The 21,298-nt window shown below is 46.2% G+C and overlaps 1 protein-coding gene across 8 annotated transcripts in view; it reads right to left on the reverse strand.

Annotated features, from left to right (window-relative positions):
• The window catches only part of ST6GAL1 (ST6 beta-galactoside alpha-2,6-sialyltransferase 1), a 90,227-nt gene that overhangs the window by 23,687 nt on the left and 45,242 nt on the right, over positions 1–21,298 (reverse strand). For 4 of the 8 annotated variants that reach the window (XM_075031948.1, XM_075031947.1, XM_075031951.1 and 1 more), the window contains one exon: positions 9,104–9,270. The exons of 1 other annotated variant lie outside the window; for it this stretch is intronic. The gene's annotated coding sequence lies outside the window, so the exon portion shown is untranslated. Of the gene's footprint in view, positions 1–9,103; positions 9,271–9,622; positions 10,130–10,344; positions 10,877–21,298 lie in introns of those variants that run through there. 3 more of the 8 variants (XM_075031949.1, XM_075031953.1, XM_075031950.1) reach the window with 3 other exon arrangements.

A 21,298-nucleotide genomic window follows, 5' to 3' on the forward strand; every position in this document is an offset into this window, starting at 1 on the left:
TCTCTGACACCAGCTTTTCGCAGGTGGGTGCAATATCTTTCCGTCTCCTCAAGGACAACACAATAACTCTTTACAACTTGCTCAGAGAAGAATCTAATTCAATTTAACCTAAGACAGTGAAATAAACTTGCAGAACTGTGAATCTACCATTGCTAGTTTTCAGTCCAGCAGCGCTACTGAGATTTGGTCTTCCTCTTCACACCCAGAGCTCATCCCTGTTGGGGATGGCAGGGCTGGCACTCAAAAGCAGCACTCCACCATGCCAGCTTCACTGGAGGACAGAAGTAAAATAGGAATTCTGGCCACTGACTTCAGAAAGCACTATTCAAATGGCTCTAAGTTAAGCAAAACACTTCTTGCGTTACATTTAAAATAAATTGGTTTTCACTAAGAAATCCATACTTTATAATATAAGGGAGACATACAGATGTCAAGAGTGTTCATCATAAAGTATCAGGTGCTGAGAAAAAAAGGCAGGTCCCAACAGCAATGAAGAGGATATTAGAAAGGACACCCATGAGAGCCCATCAAAGCAAATAACTTTCAGATAAATTGTAAGAAAAATTATTTAAGAGGCACTTCAATTACTTGTCTGGCAAAAATCAAAATAGTTCCTTTCTATGCAAGGAACTTGAGGCAAGGAAGACAAATAGAAACATCAAAATTACCATTAACTGTTTTGTCTTTGACAGAAAAGGAGGTGGAAAAAAAACATGTTACAATAATCAGATGTTTTTCCATAAACCAAATATGCTTGCTTTCACTCTCCATAGCCATGGTGTTAGGTAAGCTAAATTGATACCGCTCTCACTATGCATCATCAGCTCCACTGGTTAAACCAAGACTGAAGTGATCAGAGGAAAGCCAGGTATAACTCAATACAAGCTGTCGAGGAAGCCCTGATCCAAGTTCAGTGTCAGGCTGCAGCAGAGCACTCAAGGTAGCAGATAACACAGGAATCCATATACTCCAAAGTTCTGGATATTGCTCATTGTTGAAGCAGCATCCAGGTTCTCAGAAGTCAAAATATTTGCAGTAGCAGATGTCAAATACGCGCTTTGCCAAGGCATGTCAGCGAGTCACATCCTTGCGCAGGGAGCTCACGGCATGGCTGGACTTCAGACGTTAGTAACAGCAAGTGCTGCTCTGCTTTTTATACGCAATTCTGATTTACTCATCTGGTAACACTATCCCCTTGTAGCATCATTTCAAATGTATCTACTGTCAATAAGCCCACAAGAACATCACCAGGGAAGTGACCTTACCTGAATAAAATTCAATTTTATGAATCATAGGCAATATAAACATACAGCACAAATCTGGGTGCCTAGATGTATTTAAAGACATTTAAAGAGCTTAAGACACTCCTCCCCCCTCAAAGTTTCACATATGTATTTATAAAATCAGAAAACATTAATGAAACTTTCCTGAAAAAGCCTTCATTTAAAACCTCTTTGCTATTTTCTTCCCTCAGCATCCCCCCCAGATGCTTAGGAAAGGAAAACAGGGTCAATGGTACCTCCTACCCAAACCCAAGACTATGTCCTTTGCTTAAGGATCCAGCACAGAGAATGCTTTGCAGGAGCAAACAGGTGCCTCTCAAAACGGCTTGCGATGCCCACTCTTCAGTGGGGCGGAGGACCTGGCACAACATAGCACCCGCTCCAGCTATAAGCTCCCAGAGTGTGCCATGCATCTGGCCGCTCCATGGTGCCAGAAAGAATTCCCTTTTTCTTCCCCACTTACACACCCTGACAGCATCCCAGTGATGGGTCAGTGTGGTTAAGGGCATGACATCAAGTGATCTGAAGTGCAACAAATCTACACAGTTGCTGGAGGGAGGAAAACACCACACTTATGAAATTGAAACACATTTAAATTTTACTGAGGTTCAGAGAGGCAATAAAGGCCATTTTAGTGTCTCTCCACTCTAATATCTCCTACTCCAAGTATTTTTAGTGTGCTTTTTCCTCTATCGGAAAACCACATGGAAAGCCTGAAAAGCACTACCCAGCTCCTGTCCCCAAACACATCCCTCGCTTCCTATGGTCAGCACTTCAGAAATAAGTCCAGCAGCAGAGCTTGCAGATGGCAACTAGATGGATCCACCATGGATCTGAACCACCACCTCCCCTTGAAGCAGGCTGCTCTCTCCCCTCTGGTATTTAAGGCCACAGAAACTTCATGCACGCGGGAGTCTGTGCCTCCACTTGTGAAGGATGGCAACCCATTCTGCCAACCCCGTGGCACTGCCTTACTGGCACAAGCAGACAGGTATAACTTGGTCACTACTCCCAGCAGCAACGGCTCCTGAAATCTGCAGGATATTGCTGTCCCGGAGTGTCACTAACGGTAGCCCACCTTCCCTGGGTTTGTGTAGTGCCAGTGGAGAAACACAGCCAGCCACCCTCCTGCTCACTTGTGCCAGACACACCTGCGAGCGGCCTCTGAAAGCACTGCAGGCACACAAGTGCAAACAGCACAGGCTGAGCGTGCAAGCCTCGCACGCAGCACGACAGCATACCAGCTGAACGTGCAGGGTTCGCTGCACAGCACCGAACCAGGTGCACAAAACAAACAGAGTGGCTGAGAAAGCAGAAAAAAAGTGAGACAACCCATGAATCTCTGCATAAATGTGTTTCTCATCAAAGCCAGGTAGTGACTTACAGCATGGAGGAAGAGATCTAGACAGACAATTCCAACAAACACATAAGTTACTCCCTAAAGCATAAAGAAGGGCCCAGACATTTTTGTATCTCCTCCATTCAATATTGGCTCTCATACCGCTTTTAGCACAATACATTTCAGCAGTCTTAGAGAGCTCTTACATGACCTAAAAAAACTCTCTGAGCCTCCCAGAGGAATGAAAGATCCCTGTCTCCCCCCAGGACCAGCCAGCACTTCGCTAGAAGAAGGGATGAGATGCTGGAGGAGGGATGATAGGGAGGAGGATGTTGCTGCCAAGAGCTCAACTCCTGCAGATGAGCACGCAGCTCTCTTCCCATCCACTCAGTGCCACCTGGCCATGAAGACACCAGACTACTTCTTTCATGAAGGAAACACCCCCCAGACACAGAAGTCGGACATCTGTCATGCCTAGGACAGATGGCTTTGGAAGAGGCCATTCTCAACCACCAATAATTTCCATCACTAGTTACAACACTCCACTCCTCACCCCCACCTTGTTTTCTAAACATAACTGCTAAAAATTGAGCTGTTTCCTAGTACATAAGAGCTGGAGAGCCCTGAGATGAGCACACACATAACAGCATTAATTCGCAGAGTTCATGCCGCAAGAGAAACCCAAGTTTATCTGTACTGCAATTCTTCTTTTTATAATATCATCAATTGGTCTGTTTAAATATTGAAGTTCTTCCAACATTTCACCATATCAGTCAGCTCTGTCCTCAGGTCAGCCATTTCATAGCACTGCCAATCCTGACTTCATCTTCTTCACTAAGTAAATGCTAAAGGGAAGCTCAAAAAAGCACACGTAAAAAAATCGGGGGGGGGGGCAGGGGGTGCTTGTTTTTTTGTTGGGTCTCACCTGACTCGAACCCTCTTTGATCAGGAACTGCTTCCCAGTATGGATGGAAACACAGGATGTGTGGGGGCAATCAGCAGGTCGCTTGGCTTCCATGGCGCAATCCTGACCCAAAGTACATCACTGAAGTAGATGCCCTCAGCTTCAATATTAATCAAATCTATGCTGCACTGCTCTCACTCAGGAAGCCTAACCCCCGAATCCACCCAATTCTTTCAAGTAACATCTCAACAGCCCAGACACAGAAGGCCAAAGTGCTTTGCTGGGGCTTCTCCCACCCCCAAAGAAGGATACTGCGCCACAGCATCAAACACTTGACATTTGGTGGAAACAAACCTTTACAAACCAGGGAGAAGGTGCAGAATACTGCAAAACGTGTCTCCAACATGCGGCTGTGCAGCAAACACTATTTAGGGTCATCTCTTACAATAACGCGCCTCAATGGACTGCACAGGTAAGTGCAAGTGCCAAAACCATCCACATCCCAGCAGCAGACGCACTTCTGTGCAGACAAGGAACCTGGTGAAATCCAGCCAAGATGTTCCACACGTGTGGTGGTGGCTGCCAGCCGCTGGGGGTGATTCACAGGACGCTCCGGGGGGTGACATCATGCCTAACTGCTTCAGAGCAAGAATGGGATGTTTCCACACAGCAGTGATCTCACATGCCATAACATCCCGCACAGTGCTCAAGACTGCGAGGGTGATCTCATGCCACCTCTAGCACATGCCCAATTTATCTGAGACAAGGCCATTTCTTCTTGCTGCTCAACATCTGATCCAAGCTTGAAGTGGAAAAGCACTGGGCTTAAAGTCCACTGAACTTTAAACAAGCCTGACTTTGATCTGGCTCAGATCAAGCTTTAGGTTAGAAGTTACTCATTCCTTTTATTTAAACAAATCTGCCTACTTTTACTCCACTATGCTTTTAAGGGACAAGTTTTTAAGTTTTTTATTTGGGAATGCCACCATAGTCTCGTGGGAGCTGATCCTAGGTGACCCTTCATCACAACTTTCCTCCCTTTTCTTACCGAAGGGATCCTTACCAGCAGTGTACCTCATGCTCTGTTCCACCATCTCCCCTTCCATGTTCTCAGGAAGGGAGCTCGGCTGCTACCACACCATGCTTTAAGCTTGCACAGGCATCTGAAGGCAGTCCTGGCCATCCTGGGGTCTCTTGAGAGGAGGCACACAATTTCTTTTCCATCCTCAGGCCATCATACCAGTAGCCCCTGATGCAAAACTGGCAGAGAACCCCCAAGCCCTGGGTATGCTGGTTAGAGTATCTCCTCTTATGTAGAAGGAGCTGCAACGCTCCAATATCAAAGCAAAGAAAAACAACAGAGAAGCCTAGCAAAGCCCTCTCACACTATTTTGGGATTATTAATTTGCATTTCATTAGTCTTTTTGTTCTTTTTTTTTTTTTCAAGAATCAGGCCAATTCAGCTAAGGTTCTTCTTCCTCTGAAATGTGTCTCTCTTTCCACAATATATAACAAATACATATATGTAGGTACTTATATACCTATTCCCACCTATTTTTTAATTAGGTAATAATGCATTCACGATACAATAAGAAATTGATATTGCTGAAATAATAGCTTTTTCATAAGCTGCCCAACACACACATAGGTCAGAGTTGTATGTCATCAAGGGAAATTACTTTTACAAGCTGCCATCTTTGAATTTTTCTTCCTCCTTCTGAAGTTATTAAATATAGAAAACACTAGTTAAAAAAAGTGCACCAATCTGATGAGTATTTTCTGAAGTCTGTTAGGAACAATGACTTTCAATTTTTTTCCCCAAAGTACGGGGGTAAAAATTATAAACCTGCCGCAGCTTTTAGGTTCCTCTCACTTTGGGTTGTGTATAAAGCCTTACCTGGTCTGAATCTCCGTAAGGCTTTATCTGTAGCCATCTCAAATAGGGTGGAGCATCAGTGCTTCAGAAATGAGTACACTTGCAGCTAACCTCGTGTATGCTTTTTGGGAGGTCTTTACAAGCTGGCCAAACATCACAGCTCTTTCAGAGATCTTGGCAGATTACCGCCCAAAGAGGTGAAAAAACATTTGTGTGAGAGCAGGGAAGCCGAGCAGAAATTTCCCACGCGCTCTGTCCAGAGGCGCCAGCTCCCCTGAACTCTTTGACTTCGCCAGGGCACCGCTACTGCCAGGAGAGATGAAAGGGCTGTGCTCTGCATCGTCTGATCAAACACTCGCACAGCAGCACTGGTGGTTAGCGCTTGGCAAAACCGCTCCTCTGACTGCAGTGGTACTTTAAAAAGCTATTTTTAAGAGACCAAGGATGCACAGCACTGCGTGGAGCCAGGAGGAGGGCTGGAGATGGACATATGTGCTACCCACGAGGAACTGGGTGCCTTCCTACTGTGTGTGCATCTCCAGGACTCTCTCTTTCCTCCTGGGGAATCCTTCCTAAGGCCCTACACGCCCCTGCCAGCATCGGCACCACATGAGGCGATGCCCTCATTTCTGTGGTCTTTCCCCACAGTGCAGTGGTAGGCAGCTGCCCTCCTGCCTTGGTGAGAGCCGTACACCCACCTCCAGCCCTCCTTCCACCCTCCACAAACCTTCCTTGTTGGAAGTCCTTCCCTGATCTGCATTTTTGGTCAGCTTTTCTCCCACCTCTCCCAGAGAGATGGGAGAGATGCGTGCAGTGCCTGTTCTTGGTGAGCAGAGGACATGAGCCCAGATGTTTCAGAGCTGGTGCAAGAGTCCCACAGGATGCTTCAATTGTGAAGCAATGCCTGAGATGGGGGTCTTCTGCTGTAGTGTACTGCAGCGTGGACTTCATGCATATAAGATAGCAGATGCCTTGAATATCCAGAAACAGGCTGATACCAGAGTGGCCACCAACAGCCAACTCCTGATAGACAAAGCTGCCCCAAACAGATAGCACTGGCAGAGCCATCTCTAAATCACATGAAAAACTACAGCAAAAACAAGCAGATGGGCTGGCACTGCACTTCAGCATCAAGTATGCAGGATTAATTACTCTGTTAATCTTACACAATACGATTACATATGCATCATCCTATTATCATTACAGAGAACTGCATTCTAGTACATGGTGCAAGGTTTTGCTGAGGGTGCTCCACTGGTCTGGACACCCACCTTGGAGAACCATTGCTAAACCTGGATACAACACACTGAAGCACATCCCTGTCCTTCTCTCCTCTGCCTTTGACCATCCAAATCTAACGTATCAACAGTCCCTCTCCTCAAACAGGCAGGCTCTGCTCAGCCACAAGCCATTTTCTGAAGGAGCAGGGGTCAGAGGCTCCCACACAGCTACATGGAGCACTGAGGGGTAAAGCAAGTGTGTGCCTGTTTTTGGTTTTACTCCCCTATTTCAGATGTGCCCAAAGGAGGAAAAAGAAAAGGCCCTTTTACATTTCAGATACTAACATATCAAAACAGCGTAACTGCTGACAAGAGGGTTGGGCAGACTGAGAGATACAGGTCTTACAGACCAAATGTATCACTTTGCTGGTTTTCAAATATTCAACTCCCCCAGCAGCCTTTGCATATTACAAGCCAGGCCTAACCAGGCTGCCTAGTCTGAAACCGTATTTAGTAACAGAGAACTGGGTTTGGCTGTTCAACAGGAAGACTTCTGAGCATTTCAAAAGGGGCTAAAGATTTTGTCCTGGCACAAATGGAAGGTAACTCTTCAGTTCAGTGTTACCAAAACACATTAAGAGAAGGAATATCTCTGCACTAAAAGTGAACCTGTGCTTGAGAGGTTGTCTTGGCCTTAGATTTCAGCTGTCCCAAAGACTGGCATCCAACCACGGCCAAAATAATAGTAGTCATTCACTGCTGCAGATCTGTACTTTGCACATGCACACAGAGCTGTCACGTGCTCCCACACCTCCTGACAGAGGACAACTCCCATGACTACACAAGATCCTGCTATATCACCAGCCCACCTGAGGTCACACCCCAAGACACATCTTTATCCAGCAAGCAGAGGACTTTCACAGAGGAACAAGGACAAAAACAAAACTAACCCCCTCCCTTGTTTCAAAAAAAAAAAAAAAAAAAAAAAAAGTAGTAGTAGTTTTACAGGTGCATTGCTCTATGGCTGACCTGCTTTTTTGTTCCTCTATTCTATACCCAAATCCTACCTAACCAGAAGTTAAGCTGTCTCCAGCTTAGTTTCCTTCTTCCCCCATGAAAAAAAACAGCTGCCAAAGATGCCCAAGACAATGTGTCACACTTCCACTCGCCTACCTCCAGCAGTGTGTTACCACTCCTGCCAACACTCCCCAGGCCCCATACTGCTCCATCTTGACATCCATGCAAATTTTGGCTGCTCTCTGCCCTCTTTGGGGATGGAAATCTAGCAGCCCCCAGGCAGGCAGGCTGCTGGAGCTCTGCTACCCCAGCCCAAGTGTTTCAGTTTGCAATGCTAAAGGTAATACAACACTGGGAGGGAGAAGTGTTCCCTGGCCAGAAACGAAGAAACGGTGGCACATTTTCTGTATTAAAGATTCAGGTTTTAAGCAGAGGAGAGGAGATTAGCATGTTTCCAGCAGAGAAGGAAGCAGGGAGCAACATCTGGCACTCTTGATGCCAGCAAGTTAAGGATTTAATGAAGCAGCTATACAATGAGGTCCTCCCAAACCTTCTTCACACATGAAAACAGGCATAAACCCAGTACTTGTATTTGCAGTCAACTCTAAAAATGCCCCCTACCAAGTTAACTTTCCCATGCGCAAGAGAAAATGGAGGGGGTCCCAGCATCACCAGATTCCCCAGTCACTGCAATGGCTCAGGCTGCCCAGCAGTCTTGCTTTGCATGATCAAAACTTTATGGTGCACACTAATTGTATGCCAAATGGTAGCAGTGTTCACACAACTATTGGACTAATCAGGCCCAAAGCTGAAGCACAGAGCTCTAGAATATTCAGTATGTGATACGGATCTTTTGGACTAGTTCATCATCCCGGGCGGCAACTGCTGAAGGCTTGCAGCACTGCAATAAGGGGCAGGATGCTGGTGGAGAAGAGTGACAGAAAGGGAAAGTAGTGGCACCACCAACAAAAGCACTTCGGGCATGTTCAGCAGAGGTCAGCTGTGAAAGCAGCTGGCTAATTACTCTAACCTAGCACCACACCAGCAATATACCTTTCTAGAGGATTGGGGTTTCTGGGGAGAGCCGTAACTGAAATGAGCCCGCAGCACACATCTTATATTAATTTTATGCAAGTCAGAATAATCACTGGATCTTAGACATGTATCTTTGGAGCATAACCAGTATGTATCAACACCTACAAGGGCTCCCACAAGAAGCAGAATAAATGTTGCATTTTGCTTTAAGAGAAATATAGGATAGTTGCAAGGGGAATGGCAGAGCATGCCTCCCATTTTCTTCACCCTCCTCCCAACTCCACATGCAATACAAGACAGCCCCAGTGCAAACAGCAGTGCTTCTTGAATGTACGTGGCCTTGTCACACCGACAGCAGCCGTGCTCTTGCTGCAGGCATGTGAAAGGGAAAAGAGGGGCAGGGAAAAGAAGAAGAGCCATGGTCATCACCTTCATCTCCAGGTTCCTTTGCTTTCCACAGCAGTTCCTCTCAAACCCTTCCAGGCAGAAGCAGATTGCCAGGTAAGATCTGCAGGAGATGCCACCACAGGGAGCACATCCGTGCTCTGCATGCAATTCTTCATACTCCCATCTCCCTCTTAATCGAGTTCTCTAGCCTAGGAAAGAAATTAAGGGGAAGATGTCAGACAGCCACATCAGACTGATCAGAAACCACCAGACTGGTGACTACAACCACCAGCTGGGACCACACCGCCAGTCAGCAGTGACATGGAAACGCCCAGAGCCTGCAGATGCTGCTGCACCAATACCATGGGTGAGGGAGTCCTGGGTAAGACCAACAACGAGCTGCCAACACCTTGTGCTCGAGTAAAACAGCACGCAGAGCCTTATTTTGAAGGCAAAATATGCTGCTGAAGACCTGCTGGCTGCAGATCTCCCCAGAGTCTAATGCCAGGAGCCAGGGTCGGGGACAACTGGTAATGCCGACATCAGGGCAGGAGAACTCACCCTCAGCACTGGAGTTCTGGGTCCCTAAGGAGATCTCAGCAATACAGCCTGTATAAATGCATGTACAAAGCCCCTCCTGCGGATCCCTCTCCCACTGAACCATTAATAGCAAAACCCACTGCCTACACTGATGCAACACAGCAGTGATGCACTGCACTTATCTGATGACCCTTGCTAGAAACACAAAAGAGCCTTTCCAGAGTTTATTTTTCTAACCTCTCCCCTACTTCTAAAAGAAACTCAGCGTAACTGCAGCACATGTCCTAAAATCCTCTTAAATAAGATACTAATCACAAGACTGTTTAGCAAGTGAGAGCACACAGTCTGCTTGAAAAACACTGCCTCCCATAATTATCCTGCCCTGGGCAAGTTTCCAGTGTATGTGCATGGCCTGGCATATGTTTCACCCCTGAGTCCGGCAGCTCAGCCTTCTGCTTTCAGCAGGGAACCCAAGCGCTCACAGCTTAAGGAGAGGTCCTAATATGCTGACAGCCCAAATTATGCCAGCTTGAACCACCCGAGGACCGTAACACACTGCAGCGCACGGTGGCAAGGGAGGGAAAGCAGTGTGAAAAAGGTAAGCTTGTGCTTTACAAATTTTGGGTGATGAGGAAAGGCAGGAAGATAGAAAAAAAAGAGTGTGGTAAAAAGCAAGAAAGGAGGAAGACAGAAAAAAAGGAGTGCTGCTTGGTGCAAAGAAACACTGGCATGCAATGCCTTACCACAAGCGCTGAGGTCCCACCAGCACCAGCCTGTGTAGGTTCTTGCCGGGTGAGAAAGAACGAAACTAAAACAACACTTAAGGATTAGGTCAAAGGGGAGAAAAACAGAAAGAGCTGGCTGCTAGACTGAAAAATACCTTTCTTTGCTTCTCCCAGCCAGCAGTGCTACCTTGGCACAGCTGCAACCTTTGCGAGCCACCTCACCCAGCGAGGGATCAGCCATCACAGCAAGCAATTAGAGCAAACCACCCTCCGGCGAGGAAACTTGGACAGGCAGACCAAAGGACAGCTGTAATGCAGTACAGGAAGTCTGTATGAGTAATGGTGAGCCTAAGCCCCAGCACATTTACATGTCAGGTTAGGAAATCCCCAGCCAGCAAGCTCAGCAGCAGGATCCCCTTGATGCAGGCTGTGCTCACATCAGGCTTTGTGGCCTGCAGTAAGGGCACATTTAAGTTCGGGAAACAATACAAACAGGAGAGAAAAGGGATGCAGAGGAGCACAGGCGGTCGAGCAAGCCCTGCACACCCATCGTCCAGCCACACAGCACTCCTTCAGGGACATCACTTTTAAAAATGTACGACAATCCACCTCTGACTCCCCACTCCCTGCCCAAGTCTGCCTTTATACGTGACTGAAAAGTGAACGCAGAGATGCCATCAAAGGCGTGCAGTTTCTGCCGTGGCAGCGCCTGGAGCAGCCGCAGAGCTGGAAGAGGAAGTGCAACAGCCAGGCTGCAGCTGCCGGAGCTGCTCAGCTGTCTGCCCACTCCCTCCCACTAACAGGGTGTGATGCTCAGAAATAGTCACCAGCATCTCTGGGAGGTAAGAGGATCGAGTGGACATGCGCCCCTCACCACAGCAGGACAGTGAGATTGCCTGCTCAGGAGCACCTCTGGCAGCCCGGCTCCTTCCAGATGTGCACAAAGCCCATGCTGGGAGCCACCAGCTGCAGATGGGCAGCATCCCTCAGCAGAGCTCGAATCCTCAGCAGTTGTCCTACAAGCCATGAGCACAGGAGTGATCAGGCCTCCTTGCCTTCTGGTCAAGCCCGAGTTTGACAAATTCGTCAACACAGCACTTCTACAGGGCAAGCATTTGCACCACCAGGAATACTAGCAGAGAGTTAACAGAAGAGAAGATACCTTGGAAGATGCCAAGGTTAAGTAAGGACCCAAAATTACCCCCTCACACACAACAATATTGTAGAAATTATCACTAATTTATCATTAATTCTTCCTCCCTCCTCAGACTGAAGATCTGTATGAAAAGATACTGGAGGATGCTGGAGGTCCAGTACCAGCCCAGGTGAGTTTATCTGCCTAAAGGGAATTAATTAATATCCTAGTAACATCCAGGATCCAGTGTGACAGGTATGTGCACTAACAGTCAGTAATCACAGATAGTGGGAACAGGAGGCAAAAGAAGGCAGCAAGCTTCCATTATCGTTCAGCATCCCTCCCACTGGCAGCCAGCAGAGACTTATGGCTTATCTTCTTTCTCCAGGTGAGAAATTATTTCTCCTTCCCACCTTACCCAGCTGCAACATAACCAATTGCCTGATGACTGCTTTGGCAGAGGAAAACCTCCTGCTGCCTGTGTTCTTGTAAATGAGATTGTATTTGTTTATTGCTTAATTGTTAATGCTGATTCATCCCAAAATTAGAAGTCTTGCCACCACAACTCTTCTACAACATAATAATCCAAACCCTGCCTGTCAGGTTAATTACAGTTAAATGGAAAAATCATTAAACCGCTGCAGAGCAGCGCACCATCCAGGAGGGCCACCAGGCCAAGCGGCACAGCAGCTCCCTCTCGCCAGCAGCACAGAGCGGGTGCCAGCAGGGCCAGGAGGGCACCAACGTGTGCTGCCACAGGGTGTCCTGACGGGGAGCAGGGACACAAATGCACGCCACCACTAGCAGAGACAGCTGCACCCCCGGTCACGTCAGTCAGATGAAGAGAAGATGCGAGGAACAAAGGAGCCTGGATAGGGCAGGCCTACCTGACGCAGGCGAGCGGGATGTGAAGCCCAGACAAGGGCTCAGCCAAGAACTCAAATGAGATGCTGAGGAGCTTCAGGCCAGGGCTGGTCCATGAAGACGACTAAGGCAAGGACCTGGAGGTGGGCTGGGAACAAGCTTGAGAAGAGGCAAGGGCTGGAGCAATTACCTGCCTCTCGGGCCACTGACAGAGCCCACAGTTCCCCAGGTCACTAGTGCCAACCAGCCAACAAGTCCTCTCCACAAAACCAATCCTCCCCACCAATGGTCCATAGAGAGGACAATGTTTGATTACGACTGCCTGCTGATCACTCAAGTGGAAGAAGTCTGTGCAGTGGATGTAGGAGCCGAGCCCCTGGCATAACAGCCCTCTCCTCTCCCCACACATCAAAAAAGACATTATAATCCTGCACCTCGTTTTGTCACAGCATACTTCCTTCACGCAGCAGAAGCACGTGCTGAAGCAAGGTTCTACCTGTTTGGGGTTTTTTTACCAAATAAGTAAAAAAAAAAAAAAAAAAAAAAAAAAAGGTGTAGTAAGGCACAAAGGCCAGATAAAGTGCCATGAGAGAGGCAAATCAGCTGCCAGAGAGAAGTGATTCCTGCCTTGCTTCTGTTAGAGCTGCTATGAAACCAAATAAACATCTTAAAATAAAATTTTCACATCCCTTATTGCCAGACCCTTGCAGAAGGTCAGACCCCTGGGCTGAGTTGTCAGCATCAGAACTGCATTTCACAGACATCAGAAATTATTAAGAGGAGTGAAGTCCTGGCAATCTCCCAGAAGAGCACGCAGAACTGGCTGGGTACCTTGTGTGTGCCTCATCTACACAGAGATGCTTTCCAACAAACACACTGCAAACTGCAGATGCTCAGACATTTATGAGGAGCCCCACAGAGAAGCATACTGGAGAACTTACATTTCTGTCCTTGGGGCAGGGTTTAACTGCACAACAAGTAAAGCACAGCCTCAGAGGAGAAAAAAAAAAAAGAAAAAAAAAGAAAAAAAAAAGAAAAAAAGAAAAAAAAAAGAAGAAGAACCACAAATACACATCCGTTTTGCACAACGAGCAAGGCAGCATCAAGCCAAGAAGCAGCTGTGAAACCGCGTAGTCAGAACCTGTAGCCCATACCCAAGTCAAATTTGGGCTGTGTAAGTAACTTAAATGCTATCCTGCCTTCTGAGAGCCTGGCTTTGCAACCCTTTTGTCCTGCTACTGAGACCCAGATGGACAGCTGAACAATTCTACAAGGACACAGGAATACTTGATGAACCTGCCATTACTACAAAGTAAACTGTTGCATTTATACATAATTTTTTGACATGGCTGATGCTTCTAGTATACCACCTCTGCTACAAAATAGAACCTTCTTATAAATAAATTATAATAAAAAATAAAATCAAAGACATGAACATAGTCTGAGCTACAGGAATTCCATGAATTGCATTCATTTTCAGGGGACATAGCTTTGCTTGGTTTTGATGCCGTCAGCTTAAGAAGCTATCGTTGACCCTTACTCAATTCAATTGCTTCACAATACTGCAGGAGAGATACTTCAGACACCAACCACTGCTGAAGCTAAAGGAGCAGAAGGCAGCAGTTTCCAGTAGCAGTAGCGCTCTACCAGCTACTAGGAAGACAGTTAACTCTATCCCAGCTGAAACCAGGACACAGGGGAAATACAAGTCCTTCCACTTTCATTAAAGACCCATTCCCCTTTATTAAAGCAAATTCTAGGACAAGCCTAGGGCTACTGCAGACCGCTGCAATTAATTCCAGTTACACACATATGCTGGGCAGCTTGTGCTTAGGCAAAAGAACGATCATCATCTCAGAGCAACAGGTCTTTGCAAACACTGGAGAAATTCAACGGCACCACAGAAGACACAGAAACCCAAACAGCATCCTTTCTGCAGAAGAGAGGCTCAGCGGCCAAGAAAGCAGAGAGCAGTGAAGGCACTCAGGTGGTGCCTTCGGCAGGGATTTGGGGATCATGCGATCACCACTGCTAGACCTTAACCTCTGCTACCCAGAACAGTGTTACAGCCCTCAAGGGCAGCAACTGGAAATCCAGTTACTGATTGCTATCTTGGCCATACGCCTGGGGAAACACACACCTGAGTTGTGACTTTATCAGGATATGCTAGCGAAGAAATCCCCCACTATCACACTGTCTTCCCGTGAACAGAGCTAGAAACTTGCCTAGCAAGTTCAGGCAGGACCTCCTGTTTCCCACGCTTCACCAGGACACAGTGCAGTAACAGAAACACAGCCAACCCACACAACAGCCATGGTTCAAGCAGGAGCTACACCATGGCCATGAAGAAAGGTTACCTGTGCAAATTATGGCTAATCCAATCTCTCTCACCCAGCAGCAGCCTCACCCAGGCAATACCCCAGCAGGATCCTTTTTCCACACCTACCAGCTTCACAAAAGTTTCTCACCACTTTCCCCAGACAAGGTACTGCAAGCGTGAACAACATTTCCATTTCAAACCCAACTTGCTTGAGAAAAACTCAACTTCCTCGATCCCCCTCCCCAAACCAGAGCTGAAGAACTGCTTGTTTTCAGTGACCAACACCAAAGTAGCTTCTCCCAAGGCTTTTTTTAAGGGGGTAGTTTTTGCAGCTCATCTGCTCTGAACCTGTACACCTACTTTTTGACACAAACATACATCTAATGGTCTCCTGGTAACCAGCTATAAAAAATTTCATTAGAACTACTGATAACACCAGCAGCTAAATTCAGTTTGGAGAAAAATAAGAAATATTAACTACAGAGAAGAGAGGCAGGATATATCTGGACATTTGGAGGGGTTTGTTGGGGGGTTTTTGTTTGGGGTTTTTTTGTAGTGGTTTTTTTTTTTTTCAATGCTAGAGTTTGCTTTCATGAAACCTAAAAGAATGCAAGCAAAGTGTGTGGGGGGGGAAGTCAAAGATGCCCAAGGACCAGCGAGAACCAAAGCCCTCTAAGAGATGGCTCCTTAGGAACAAGCCCTGCTATTACCTGGCAGGAGCTGAGAGGGGCTAAAAGGAGCAACACTGACAAGGGGAGGTGGTTTCTTGGAGTGTATCGTTAGCCAGGCATTTGGTCAAGGGAAAAGGTGTGCAGATCGGGTGTTCTGGGCATGCCTGCAAGGTGTTCTTTAGGCTGCTGATCTAAGAAACACTTTATAACAATAGCAAGATTGCAACACACAGCATTAAAATGCGCAATAGCCTGTGGGGCAATCTCAGATGGGGAGAAGGAGGACATGATTACCTTCTTGCCCAGCCTGAGTGTTTCTTTAGAAAAGCAGCCAGTGATAGAAAAATCTAGCCACGAAAACCCCACCACCAGCACAGCCTATGGTTACTGAAATCCTCGCAGGTGAGCTTAGGGCAGAAAGGGTGGGCCAGGCTCTCCAAAAGTCATCGTCACCACCCCGCAACCCCCGGGTGCCAGCTGGCCAAGAACAGCACGTGTTGGGGCTGCACGCTTAGGGGACAGGGGGGGCTGGCAATGCGCTTGCAGCTGCTCCCTCCACTGGCTGGGAGCCCTGTGTAGTGATTAATCACACCCCAGGTTTGTTTTCTTCCAGATCAGAGAGTTACGGCAACCACGGGAGATCCACATGGTGGAAGCTGCGAAGAAAGACCCGAGACCTCCTGACAGCAGTGATTGGTTTTATCCACTCAGCTGCCGATCAGACCACCGCCAAGGTGCTGAGAAGGCTGAGTGCTGCCCGATGGGCCGTCTAAGTCTCCGCTTAAAACCCTGCCAACAGTGGAGCTGAGCCATGAGCAGAAGCAGCTGTGATAGAGCCAGCCCTTTCCTGCCCCTGCTCCTGCAACCTCAGAGGCAGTCACCCCACTACCGCACCGACCTGCTTCGGTGCATGCGTGGCGGGACGTGACATTCATGCCTGAGAACGCTTCACAGATGTGAAAAACTGGCACCATTGAGATGATGCTTAAGCACAAAATTAAGCATTTGAAATATTACCTGCAGGGTTTTACTTGCTGTCCTCACCCAGCGAAAAACCTCAGCTCGGAGGTTGCGAAGGAATAGTGGGGGGAAAAAGGCATTTCTGCAATACTTCAAAAAAAGTCAGGCTTCCAGAGTGTCTGCATGGAGACAGATGGGAAAAATCAAGCCAAATTAATGGCAGGTATGAATTTTAAAAGTATAAGTTAATATTCATTTATGACCTTGGTACACCCTCACATCTGTAGCTACAGCAAGCCCAAATTTCCTTCATTTCCATTCACTGCCAGCATGAACTAAACTACATTTAATTAAGAGTGTCCACACTGAAACTTGACACCATTTCTGACATCAAATTTTACAACCAATCCTTAATTAACCTTTCCGAATTTTTCTCCTTGGATTGCAAGTATATGATCATCTATCCATCTAATTAAACAATCAATTAATATCTAATAAAATATTTATCCAGTTGCACTCCCCTAATAACAAGGAAAACGTAACCTTAGAACACGTAGTTCACTGAAATGCATCACTGTTGTCCATCTGAAAGAGCTGGGTGTTTTGCAAAGTGACGTTTCCAAAATTGAGAGCAGAAAGGCAGAAGGGAGCTATGCCACACTTGAAAATTAATTTCATTTTTACCCCAGGTGCAGACTTGAAGGAGTTCCCCTCGATTTTTAAAAATGCACTTCTAACCACATTTGAAACTGGTGAGCCGCATCCACAGGACCTAAAATATTCCCTGTCAGCACCCATGCTACGTTATAAAAGAATAAAATAGAAGACAGCAAGTAGTGACTGCTCTGAAAACAAGCAGATAAATCTAAAGAAAATGAGATTCCTTCCATGCAGCTCCCCCACCTCTCTGCACTTTTCAGATCCCTCTGTTAAAAGCAGGCAGCCTTGCCGATGGTTCGGCATAGTTAGCACAGCAGCGGTCCATGGACACAACACATGGAGCCACCGCTCAACGCCAAGTCTCCACCACCTTTTCAGACTCCTCAATCCATAGGTGAGCTCTCATTTTGACAGATTCCAGACAGCTGTTCTCAAACACAAGTTAAATGAAATTTGAAGAGCCTGAAAATGCCAACGATCCCTCAGTCCCCACTTTGTATCATGAGCAGAAAGCCTGACTAACCCATCGCACAGATCATTCTTGAATTTAAGTGTCCTTCCAGCATCGCTCTTCCTTCTTTTCCAGCTGGGCACTCTCGCATCTCTCAAAATACCCTTTCTTGTTACAGGCACAAGCAACATCTATTTCTATCGATCCTATTTTTGCCTTTGGGAATCGCCCTGCCGCCAATACTAAAATACATCCTTGGGACTATTTCCTTCATCTCTGCTCCTGATTCCTTCAGCCTGAATCCCATCTCTGTTCCACTAAAACCTGCCACTGCAGTCTTTGTTGGAGGTAACTCACAGCATGTCACTTACTGGAGCAGAGGTTCCCCTCTATGATGTGTTTCATTCAGAAAGGTGCAAGGCAGCTTCCTAAGCAGAGTTACAGACTCCATCAAATACATGCTATCAAGCTCTGGAAGGAATTTGTTAAGGCACAACCAGTCACTCTTTTATGATCTTCCCAGGAAAGCTCTGCTCTTTCATGGACACAAGCATTTGTGAAAAGCGGAACTTCAAGATTGCAAGAACCGCTGTTAATAGGAAACAAACTTCAAATTCAGTGACACAGTTATCTGGATGAGAGCAAAATCCATCCAGCACCTTCCAGACTCTCATAAAACACATACAGTATTTCAGTCAGACTCACCCATGAAAAATCAGCACAAGAGGAGCCAGAACACGACGTTTCCACCTCTGCTCCGTTTCTGCTAATGGACCTCACTTACAAAGTGCCCGACTCCCCAGCAATTCTTTACACTGAATCTCTGCTGGAGAAATAAGAGCTGTGTGCAGTATCAATATAAATGTATAAAAAAAATGTAAACAAAACTATATATAGTTTGATCCCAACAATTATAATCTTGTACATCCAAACCTCTTATTTCCTTAAGGCCCCTTGCAAGCACAAAGAATGGCAGGATTACAGCCGAGTCATAGGGATAAGCAAGAAATAACAGTGATTATCCATCCCTGGACCAAAGTAAAATCTTTAAGTTATGCAGAACTATACCTTGGGGAAAGGAGAAAAAAACCAAAACCCAACCAAATAAACAAACATAACATCCCAACTTAGCTAACAAAGGATCACACTCAAATTTTCAGTCTTGCTAGGCAATGCAACTCATGGCATGAAGGTATCTTCTCTGTGCAGAGAAAATTTTTATTTATTTATTTAAAATACAAACTAATTGCTTTCAAGATGCTCTGTGCCCAAGCTGCTCTGTTCAGAAGGCACAGGGAGCTCTACACTACCCCTCCGCTTGCAGCATTTCCTGAGGATTCTGTCCTACAAACAAATTTAGAAGAAACAAAAAACTCATTTCTCTGGTATTGTGAGTTAAATGTTATTTCAAGATAAAAAGCAGCTCCTTGATATGAGTCATCTGCAGGGGGAAACCATGACCACAGATCTCTTTTAGTACCCAGGAGATCCATTTTAGAAAGTAGCTATCATTGCTGCAAGATTGTCACAGCAATTCCTATTGTCATCCCATCCCATTAGGTGTCAACACACTCTTCCCACAGACTAGGGTCTCTGCTGGCACACGCAGGGTATTTGCAGAAAATCCAGTGAACACAGCCAGGCTGATTTGAACCCCTTTGATTTTCTAAACAGCAAATGCTGTATTACAAAGATACAAAGGGCAAGCCATAATGCATATTAAAAACATTAATCACTGCTGTCAACAACTTCTATTTTTCTGCAAAATTTTACAGTTGAAAATGCAAACTGCTCCATCTATTGTAAGTGGGAATGGATGCAATATTTATGAAGGGAGCACTAGCTTGTTTCCAGTTTCTCTCACCCCCAGGAATCCCAGGCATGAGCCCAGGCTCCGTGAACAACACGCCTGCCAGTACCGCGGGAGCTGCTGAACGAAGATCAGTATGCAACGTACAGACAGACAGACTGGTATCTTGTGCTGGATGCGTTTATGTTCTCTGCTTCCTCCAGCAGCTCAGAGGTACGTACGTACCAGCAAGCGGCTTCGCTCAGTTAATTTTCAGTAGCTGCCAGTTCCCAGAGGAAACACCCATCAGGAGCACATAGAAATGTCAGCACAGTCTGGCAAAGAGCTCTCTTCTTCTGCCTGTACAGATGTACCATTCCCAGGCAAAGGCATCTGGGGCACAGGAGTAAATGCAAAAAAGCAGAGGCCTCCCTGTCCTTCAGCATCCTGTTGGTAAAAGGGGGGATGTTCTGGGCAATGTTTCTTTTTTAAATAAAGATCTCACAAACTGACCTTTTTTGAGCTATTAGAAGAAGAATAAGCAAGATACTGTGTTGCAGCTTTCTGCGCAACCTTTGTTTGTGAACAGAGGTTGTGGTAACTTGTGAGCAACAGATCATGAGCAAATATTTAAAATCATCAGATGACTTGCTGGCAGAGCTGTAAGTTCAGAGACACCCCAAGCCAAGCACCCAAGGCAGAAGCTCAGCAGGCAGCTTCCAAATGCTCCTGAGGGACCAGCAAACCCGAGCTAAGCAAAGGCATGACTTGGGACCTGCTGAGACAAAAAACTAGAGGACAGACCTCCTACGTTGCACAGAGGTGCTCAGCCACGCAGCCCTGTTAGTAGTTTCGCAGATGAGCTCCTAGCAGCTCATGGGACCAACTTAGATTTCCTACCCAAGATCTGCAGGTGAACCCGCTGCCATACACACACTCCACTTGAAAGGACCTTTACCAACCCTGGCACCAGTGAACACACCAAGAAGCACATATGCAGTCTACTCCTACACGTTGGGAAGCACACGTACACTAGTACATGCACTTCCTGTTGCTTCCCAGTGTCCTGCAAGCTAAGGGATTTATCTTGCAGAGCTGAAATCATAACAACAGGTAGGAATGGGCTTAAGTGCTGCCTTAAAACAGCTAAGTCACTTGTTCGCAGACCCAGTTCTGGACCCTCCTTTTTATCATCGTTCACCTCATTACTCCAGGAATCAGAAGGAAAACTTGCCTGCGAGTGGAATAAGCAGACGTGCATTTGCATCAGTACCATCAGCAAACCTTAGGGAGAGGTTTTACAGAGGAAGCTTTGGGTTCACAATTCGCTAAAGGCTGAACTGCAGTGCACGTTTCAGAAAGGCAACAGACCTTGACTTTTATCTAAAAGCAAGTGGCTCAAATATGTAAGTTTTTCCAAGGTTTTTAATCACAGAAGTGATGAGAGCATCTGCTAACAATGATTCCTGCTGGCTAGACACCTAGGAGCACTTTACACTGAAAGCATCTCATTTCATCTTCTAGTTTTTTTAATCAGCACAATTATAATTACAAGTCCATTCAAAGGAACCACTTATATTTCACACTTCATAGACAAGTTACCAGTCAAGCAGCACAGACTTCAAGCACATCTGAAGTCACCAGGAATTTTAGTCAATCTGTATGTAATCCCAAGGAAAATGTTCTCCAAACACAAAGATCTCCAGCAGTTGGGCCACTTTACAGTCAAAAACAAAGCCCTTCATCAGTGAGGCAGTTACAGCAAAAGCTGTAATATGTAGGTCAGCAATGTAAGAAGGGCTATGTTTAAGACAAAGTATCAGATTGATTCATAATGCTCTTTGATTGCTAATCCTGTGCAGAATTGTGATTTAGATCACTCTAGCAAAATCTGAGGGCTATGGAAAACATCCATGCATTTCATAAAAGATGACCAAAATGATTTTGTCAGATCTTTTATCATGATCTTTATGAATGTCGAGTTGAGAACAGGAAATGACATTTTCACCAAGGGCTGCACGTGCCACTGAGCCTCTCCTGTGGAAAGGGAGGAGGACCACGACTCTGCTGCATCGTTTCTGCCCTTTCAAAAGCTGCCAATGCAACAGATCAAGCAGGTCAG

The sequence above is a fragment of the Buteo buteo genome, chromosome 7, assembly GCF_964188355.1.
Source record: "Buteo buteo chromosome 7, bButBut1.hap1.1, whole genome shotgun sequence".
Classification (NCBI taxonomy): Eukaryota; Metazoa; Chordata; class Aves; order Accipitriformes; family Accipitridae; genus Buteo; species Buteo buteo.